Genomic DNA, 9,612 nt, shown 5'->3' with positions numbered 1-9,612 from the left:
CTAGTGAAGCAGTAAAATACGATTAAATGGAAAGAATAAATGGGTAAACAACTATTAACACTGAAATTAAAGATAAACTTTCAATAACGTACAAATGCAAGTGGGAATAATACTTGAAACATTTGAAAATCTCTTAACATATCCCTCCTGTTGTTAATTTGTTTTACACATTTTAACTTTTATCAGCATACAGTCTCTTGACAGTGCATTTTTAACTGTTGCTTCATTATTAACAGGAGTGTCTTTTTCTTTTAGTTACAGGTTGTTTCTTCATCTTCGTCGTCGGTGTTTGAGTCAGTGTCGGCGTGCTCCAGCAGTGTCATAATTTCTTTTTGGCCGACAGGGTCCGGTGTAATAGCTGTGGCTATCAGTCTGTTGATCATGGATCTTATGCAGGGAATACAACAACAGCCACATAGGGTCAATATGGCTGCAAAAACAGCTATTGACACTAGGATTGATGACACTAGGCTGCGGTACTTTCCAAACATGTTCATCCAGCTGTCCCACATGGAAGTGTCCACTCCAGAATGTTCTTTCATTCTCTCATTCAGGGTCTTCAGTCTTTCCAGGGCTCTGGTCAGACTGCCGTCAGCTGCAGTGTTGTTAGGTATGAAGGTGCAGCATTGTTCTCCACTTCTTTGTTTCTCGTTGCGCTGCGCGTTCTTCTGGGCATAGGCTGCAGCTTAAAAATGGTTCCCCTTTCAGGACACGTCACATTTGGAGCCTGCCGGTAAATCCTCGGGCAGTGTGGGTCACATGGGTTGCTGGTGCAGGCCGTGTTCATGCCTACCAGGGCCAGTGATAAGAATACTGTGAACACGAGCATGGAACACATCGTTGTGACAGTGGTCAGTTGGCATCCTCTTGTCCAGCATCGACGTCGTCTGTGCGGTTTCTCACCCTCAGGGGCATCCTGGTTTGCATTTAGTATTTCCATCTCCATCAGGTCTCCCTCTGTGAGCGTTTCTCCTCTTCTCGACCGTGGACACACCCTTGGCCTCCAATGAGTAGACACCCAGCAAGAGGAGCGAGTGTCTCAGTGTTGCCACTGATAGCCCTTCTCCCCACCGAGTGAACACCAGAGGTTAGAGCGGTCTGCAGTCTAGACTTTACTGCTCACTTTTCTATTCGGGAGATTGTGGTTCTTGGATTGGTTCAACCCTTTTTCAACCTGCAAGAAACTGGAAGAGAATCACTCGGCAGTTGATTGTTCAAAACTATTTCTCTGTTTTCCAGCAACTTTGTCATCCACTCTGCTAGAGTAGTCTCTCTAGCTGATTTGTTTACTGGTTCACTCAGTATTAGTAGTGGGAAAAGGTCTTCCATGAATTATTTCAAATGGCGTCAATTTTTGTGAGCCTGCCTTGTGTTAATCTCATCCACATTTTCACTAGACCTTTACATTCAGCCCATAGTCTCCCTGTTTCTTCTCTGTTTTATCGTGCCGTTAGTTCTTTCCACTAGTCTGGCACTTTGAGGGTGGTAAGCACAGTGGTGTTTGATACTGAATCCTAGTGCTTCAGAGACCTTGCTGATTACTTCATTAACAAAATGTGTCCCATTGTCTGATCTTATCAGAGTGGGGATGCCATATGTTGGAACAAAATGGCTGCATAGGCATTTTGCTACAGAAATTGCATCTGCCTTTTTCACAGGATAAATTTCTGGCCATTTTGAGAACACGTCTATAATCACTAGAGCGTATTTTTGAACCTTGGCTTCATTTAGCTCAATAAAATCCATGTGAATGGTATGAAAAGGATGAGGTGGTGTGGGAAAGTTACCTCTTCTTGGTCTGAGGTTTCCCTGTGCATTATGTTTTTGGCAAATCATGCATGTTCTGACAAATTCTTTTGCTGAATTTTCGAAATTTTGAGTAAAGAAATGTTTAGAGATTATATCTACCATCTCCCTCCGGTTGACACATGAGTGGAACCGTGTGTCACTAATGCTGCTGTTTTGTGTAGGGATTTTGGTAGTATTGGTTTACCATTACAGGTCATCAAATCATTTTTTAGCTGTGCACCACATTTTAACCATTTCTTTTGTTCTGCAGTTGGTGCGGCTTTTTGTTCGTTTTTAAGCACATCAAGTGGTATTTGCATTGAGGATTCAGACATTAATGTGTCTATAGTTTGTTGTGCCGCTGCTTTTGCGGCTTGATCTGCTGAAAAAACATACTAACTGTCTGTGTGTCTCTCTGTCTGTCTGCGTCCTTGACACAGTCAGCTCCTTTTATGGGCATGTAGTTCCTGTTACACACATACCACAGGCTCACATATTTTCTGTTTCTCCAGACTAACCAAACTCTTTGTTGAACTTTCCATATAGCGACAATAAGTGTCCAACATTTGAGAGTTGTCTCACATGTGTCAGGTAAGACAAATTGGCTTAGATTTAAAATTGAAGTCACTGCATGGGGCACTTTGATGATTAAAGTGTGTCCTAAAACAATGTCAGCTGACCTTTTACTGCCTCTGCTGCAGCTACTCCGGCCTGCACACAACAGAGTCTAATTTGCAGAAGTAAAATGCAAGCAGACGTTGTTTTTCTCCAAATGCCTGTGTTAAAACAGCTTTCATGTAACCTGCACTTCCATCTACATGCAAGTAGAAAGGCTATTTCCAAGTTACTGAATGCTTCTTCTTCCTTTTTTCTCTGTAGATACAGCACTACATATTTTCTTAAGGCATTTTGGACAATTTCTATTTCGTTTTAAAATAATTCATAAACCTCATACATGTTACATATGTCAAACTTCTAAGTTGGGAAAAACTTTGCATTGCTTACAGCTCGTAGCTCACAGCTCTAAAACTAGGCATCAGTAAATCATGTGCCTAATCATTTCGTGTCACTGTGATCCTCAAGTATGATCACAGATTTGTTTTTCAAACCAACAAAACAAACAAACAAAAACAAGTTGCTGATGGCATGAAGGCCTTACACACGAGTTGGGACACAAAAAGAAAAAGAACTGCTGTCAGAAACAAAGCAGAAGTGTGAGAGAAAAAACTGAGATCACAGACTGCTGCATGTGTGAGCTTTTAATATCACGCAGCTTCTGCTCTGAAAAACAAAAAAATTAATACAAAATAAAAAGTGTGTATCTTGCTCATTAGCTTGGTAGTATAGGTTTGCTCTTCATCTTAACAAAATCTCATCTAAGATGACAGGTTTACAAGCGGGTCAAGTGTCTCTATGCACTTAATTAGTTTACATATTTTCTTTATTTTCTTCATCTCATATGTCATTATACTGAATTTGAGCAAACCTTAAGCTTGATACAGATTACTTTTAACAATTATCCACCTCACATCACAACTGACTGAGGTGCCTCTTCATATTTAATATTATTTCATTATTAATGTTATTATCTTTTTATATAACAGCAATAGTATATTACAATATTTTATTTGTGTCCACCAAGGGCTGAGGGTGAGCTGCAGTCTCACCCTTTCCCAAGCTGGAGACATTTTCCTTTTCACACACTTTCTTTGGCTGAACAATGACACAACCTTAATATACCTTATGCATCTCTCTATTTCATTTAATATGTGTTTGTGTGAGTTATCTGGTTTCATGCATTCTATCCATTCTAGGCACGGTCGTCCTGCCAACTATATTTCATTGTTAATACCAGTTTACAGGTTGTTATCCTTCTATTATCAATTTAGAATACCCTAAAGAGAAGCTCCAATTTAATTTAACCTTTTGGTTATTACACTTTATTTCCCTTTCCATGCTTTAAAACATTACACCTCTTGTGTACGCTTTGTTTTCTTTTTAGCATCCTTTTCAGTATTTATTTCTGCTTGGAGGGTTTCTTATAATTTAGTTATACATTTTCCCTCCCACGTGGGACATTTAGGTTTTTTTAGGATTTCTCCATCTGTTTGCGCTTATTTGTCCTGCACTGGGGCATTTCTTTTCTAACCATAGTTCATCTGCAGTCAATTCAGGCTTTGCGGGTTTATTTCCCATTTTTTGGGCTTAGAGTTATCAATAATATTTTATTGTAAATTGCTTATAATTTATTTTGATTTATTGTATTTGGAAACACCTTGTTTTGCTTTTATTTATTAATACTGCCAACATACACTCCGTGTGACCTTCGCTGATATTAGAGTCGGGGGAGGTTATTAAGGCAGCCTTCTACCCTGGTCTAGACCCAGGGCGGCCTTAATTTTATGCGTTGAAGCGCAACCTTTGACCCCTTCTCACCAGTACATCGGTCAACACAGGAAACAGCAAGAGTGGTGCAGAAACCTGTTGTTTCTATTCAAAAGGTCACTCACTCCTCAACAACACATAAACTTCACACGCGGTACTACAATCCTATTTTAATTGACACGTTCTTTATTTTCATTCACTCGTGAGAGTGAGATCCCTGACTTCCAACCTTTTAAACTGCGGAACGAGTCCCCCAGGGGACTGCCAGTTCCGTCTTACAGGCGAGTCCTTTCACTCGTAAGAGTGAGATCCCTGACTTCCAGTCCTTAAAGGACGAGTCTTTTAAGAACCGTGTCAATCTAAAAACCGATTTTAGCCGCAATGTGTTCTTGAGTGTTTATATTCACCTGGTTCGGATGAAAATGCCGGTCAGAGAGAATCCTCCTCGCTCCCTGGGATCGTGGACCTCTTGCTAAAAACGCTGGCCAACGGCGAATTCACGTAGTTGGTCTTTACTGTTTCACTAGAAACAGGCTGTCGCGACAGACTTTGCAGCGTGGGTTCACGAATCCAGGAAATGACGAGGTCACTCTGTTGGCTCGAAGGACCAAATAAATGTAAGGAGTAAATATTTAAACAAGACATTCTTCAGGCGAAATAAAGACACTCAAGACAGTTTAGATGGTAACAACGTGCGCACGCTGGGTGAGCGCTGCTGTCTCAGGCTCACAACCAGCGTATGCGGCAGTTCTTTATTTATAGCGTTTCAGAGTATGTGTGTGTGTGTGTGTATGATCTCAGAGTGTGTGTGTGATTGTAAAGAATGGGCCCCTCTTGGTATTTGGGAGTGTATAGATAAGAACGTCCTGCTCTCCCCTTCCTGGGAGTGAAACGGCTCGTATAGAGCCAGGTACAGAGGAGATGTCCTGGGTAAATCATATCTGAGAACACTATGCTTTTGTCTTTACTTCAGCTTCACTTCTAGTGAAGCAGTAAAATACGATTAAATGGAAAGAATAAATGGGTAAACAACTATTAACACTGAAATTAAAGATAAACTTTCAATAACGTACAAATGCAAGTGGGAATAATACTTGAAACATTTGAAAATCTCTTAACAGCCATCCAGAGTAAGAATCTGCTTAGATACCATATTTCTAAGATTTTCAGGGCCGAGTACAATAACCTCAGTTTTATCTGAATTAAGAAGCAGAAAGTTAGCAGCCATCCAGGTCTTTATGTCTTTAAGACATTCCTGCAGTTTAACTAATTGGTGTGTGTTACCTGGCTTCATGGATAGATAGAGCTGCGTGTCATCTGCATAGCAGTGAAAATTTATGCTATGTCTTCTAATGATGCTGCCTAAGGGAAGCATGTATAATGTAAACAGAATTGGTCCTAGCACTGAACCCTGTGGAACACCATAATTGACCTTAGTGTGTGAAGAGGACTCTCCATTTACATGTACAAATTGGAGTCTATTAGATAGATATGATACAAACCACTGCAGTGCAGTACCTGTAATACCTACAGCATGTTCTAATCGCTCTAATAGGATATTATGGACAACAGTATCGAACGCAGCACTAAGGTCTAGCAGGACAAGCACAGAGATGAGTCCACTGTCAGAGGCCATAAGAAGATCATTTGTAACCTTCACTAAAGCTGTTTCTGTGCTGTGATGAGCTCTGAAACCTGACTGAAACGCTTCAAATAAGCCATTCCTCTGCAGATGATCCGTTAGCTGTTTGACAACTACTCTTTCAAGGATTTTTGATATGAAAGGAAGGTTGGAGATTGGCCTATAATTAGCTAAGACAGCTGGGTCTAGAGATGGCTTTTTAAGTAAAGGTTTAACTACAGCCACCTTGAAGGCCTGTGGTACATAGCCGATTATTAGACATAGGTTGATCATATTTAAGATCGAAGAATTAATTAATGGCATGACTTCTTTGAGCAGTTTTGTAGGAATGGGGTCTAAAAGACACGTTGATGGTTTGGAGGAATTAATTATTGAAGTTAACTCAGAAAGATCAATTGGAGAAAAAGAGTCTAACTTAACATCGATGGTACTAAAAGTAGCTGTAGATAATATTACATCTGTGGGAGGATTATTGGTAATTTTTTCTCTAATGATAAAAATTTTATTTGTGAAGAAGTTCATGAAGTCATTACTAGTTAACGTTAAAGGGATTGTTGGCTCAGTAGAGCTCTGACTTTTTGTCAGCCTGGCTACAGTGCTGAAGAGAAACCTGGGGTTGTTCTTATTTTCTTCAATCAGTGACGAATAGTAAGATGTTCTGGCTTTGCGGAGGGCTTTCTTATAAAGCAGCAAACTATTTCTCCAGGCTAAATGATGATCCTCTAAATTTGTGACATGCCATTTCCTCTCCAGCTTATAAGTTATCTGCTTTAGGCTATGTGTATGGGCTCAAAATGTGGTCATAAATATTTTGTACTTGTAAATCAGGATTTGTTTGTGTAAAAAGAATTTGTGTGTGTGTAAAAAAGATTTGTATGTGTAAAAAGAATTTGTGTGTGTGTAAAAAAGATTTGTATGTGTAAAAAAGATTTGTGTGTGTGTAAAAAAGATTTGTATGTGTAAAAAAGATTTGTGTGTGTGTAAAAAAGATTTGTATGTGTAAAAAAGATTTGTGTGTGGACTTAGCCAAAACCCCCCCTGCAAGTCACAAGTACGAATTTTGACCCTATTTTTCTTCCTGTCATCTGATTGGTCAATGTCATGTCAATCACAAATGTAACAATCCAGAAGAATCAGCTTTATTTCAATATTGAGGGATAAAATTTATATTTGAGTTTGATGGTTCTGTTGTCTTTGTGATTACAGGCGCTGCCCTCAGATTCAGACCTCAGCACCACCCAGTGACAGCAGACAGATCATCCAACATGTTCATATGTTAACTGCAAAATGAACTGATGAAAACAGTGTGAAGGTTAAAGTACCACATGTGCTGTCAGTGAAAGCTGGAGCTGTTTTATTGATAAAGTTAAAGACAAAAAAACAAAAGGATTAATCACTCATGTAACTGTGTCACTATATATCAGCATTAACAGGACCTCAGTTTGGTGTTTCACAAAGCTGCTGATCTCAGACCTGCACAGCTTCTGTTTTAAACACTTTATGTACTCAGCTGCATGAAGAGCACATTAGATTTTCTCTAACACAATTTAATAAAACATGATGAAGGTCAAAGGTCGTCACTTGTATGTTGAACTACAAACTTGTCATCTGGAATTCTTTCACAGTTTTTTGCAGATAGTGTTATTTACCATAAAGTGATTCAGAGTTATTCATAGCAGAGTAACCAGAGAGGATCATATATTTTTAAATATATAACTTTCTACAGGACTGAATATATTATGTTCATGTAAAAGTCCGGAGCCTCTGGGGAGTATCCAAGTATTTATAACATTACACAAACCAAAGGTCTCCATCACAGTGTTCATGAAATGCTGGGTTTATCCATCTCCTGGATCGGGCCTACGGAGGAGTGCTGAAGATTTTCCTGTGAGGGCGCTGCTGGTGAAGATCATGAGTCCTGCTAGATCAATGCGATGAGCTTCAGTCTTCCTGTTGTTTCTTAAATGAAGCCTCTTTCAGCGGGTCAACAGAACATCTGGCACAGGACATCTGTGATGAAAGAAAAGGAAGAAGTTTCTCCAAACCTCTGGACCCAGGAAACCCAGCTTGGTCCTGGTGGTCTCCCTCACTAGTTTCTCTCCAGGGTGAATGTAGCTGTTGATATGATATGTACTCTATTATTAAATGAAAAGAACAAATCGCACTACACTACTGAAACCTTCTGCTGATGTGTTTAAAGTTTCCATGTTACCAGGCTGTAGAGGGCTCTGAAGATTTAAACCGTTTTAGATCCATTACACTCACAGCCTTATGTTAAAATCTCAAAGGACAGCATTATATTTTTGATATTAACAGTAACTCTGGGCTTCTGTAGAGTGTGCAGATGATCTCATCGCCGTCTAAAAATGGATAAAAAAACATAAGAAGTGCTGAATCCTTCAATAACACAGACTATTAGAGTATTAGGTGTGTAGCATCGCTAACTAGCTAGCAACAAGCCTCCAACACAGTGCGTATGCTAGCGGCTAATCTACCTAACGAATTAACAACAGAGTGATTTTAGAACTATAAGATGATAATCAAAGGAGTTTGCAAAGAAAAGCGTCTGGACTTCTTTAAGTTGCTTGAAGACGTTTCACCTCTCATCCGAGAAGCTTCTTCAGTTCTAAGGTCAAATGGCCGAGAGTCCCAGATTTAAACCCAGTGGGAGTATCCCCCCAAGGAGGGACAAAGGACCCCCTGGTGATCCTCTAATCACATGCGCCAAGGTGTGAAAGCGGGTGTGGGACCTAATCAGCCAGGGTTTCGGGTGAGCTCATTGTGAAACCTGGCCCCACCTTGTCATGTGAATTCCTGAGGTCAGATGGCCCAGGATGTGAGTGGGCGTTAAGGCGTCTGGGGAGGGAACTCAAAACTGGATTATAGATGGCAGACAGTTGGTGTCGTAAACCACCGCCTCTGTTCAAAGATGGTCGCTCACAGTGGACATAGATGGCCTCTTTCACTCCTCTTTCAAACCATCTGTCCTCTCTGTCCAATATGTGAACATTGGCATCCTCGAAAGAGTGACCTTTATCCTTAAGATGCAGGTGGACTGCTGAGTCTTATAAGATGATAAGCTGTGTGTCTTTTTTTTATAACAGTGACATGGTTGTATTTACCTTAATTGAACAAGTCGTCAGTCGCGGTAAACCAGCAAAAAAACTCGAGTCGCCGGGCTATGTAAAAAGTGTAGAGGGGGGGTGTTTGCGGTCACGTCCAGCGGGTGTGTGGGCGGGAGCGTTAAACAGTCGCTCCACCTCAAGTCACTACTGCGCAGACTCTGGCTCCAAATTTGCAAGATGGCAGCCTCCACAAGCGGGATATTTTGGCTTCATTTTTGCACAATGGGAGGAGGCGGTGTCGCGTCGTCCACCTTTTCTACAGTCAATGGTTAAAACACGGGGACTCAGGTGTGTGTGGGGTGTTGTGTTGTGGTGAGATGTGAATAAAGATGGCTCTAAATGATACTCCGTGGTCCCGCCGTGCCTTATTCTCACCACATATATCTAATAGGCTGAACTCATTTATCCCAGATTTGATTGATGAAGATCAAACTGGGTTGGTTGGGGGCCGGCAAACCCAAGACAACATAAGACGCCCTCTCCACATAATCAATGATATAAGAGAAAATAATCATAAAGGAGTATTAATTAGTTTGGATGCCAAAAAGGTCTTTGATTGTGTTAGGTGGACGTATTTGGTTTTGGTCCCAGAAAGATTTGGTTTTGCTGAAAACTCAATTAACATTATTAAGACATTATATTCAATGCCTACTGCAGGAGTCAAGATAAATG

This window comes from Oreochromis niloticus, linkage group LG15, assembly GCF_001858045.2.
Source record: "Oreochromis niloticus isolate F11D_XX linkage group LG15, O_niloticus_UMD_NMBU, whole genome shotgun sequence".
Classification (NCBI taxonomy): Eukaryota; Metazoa; Chordata; class Actinopteri; order Cichliformes; family Cichlidae; genus Oreochromis; species Oreochromis niloticus.
Note: the sequence above shows the minus strand (reverse complement) of the source record.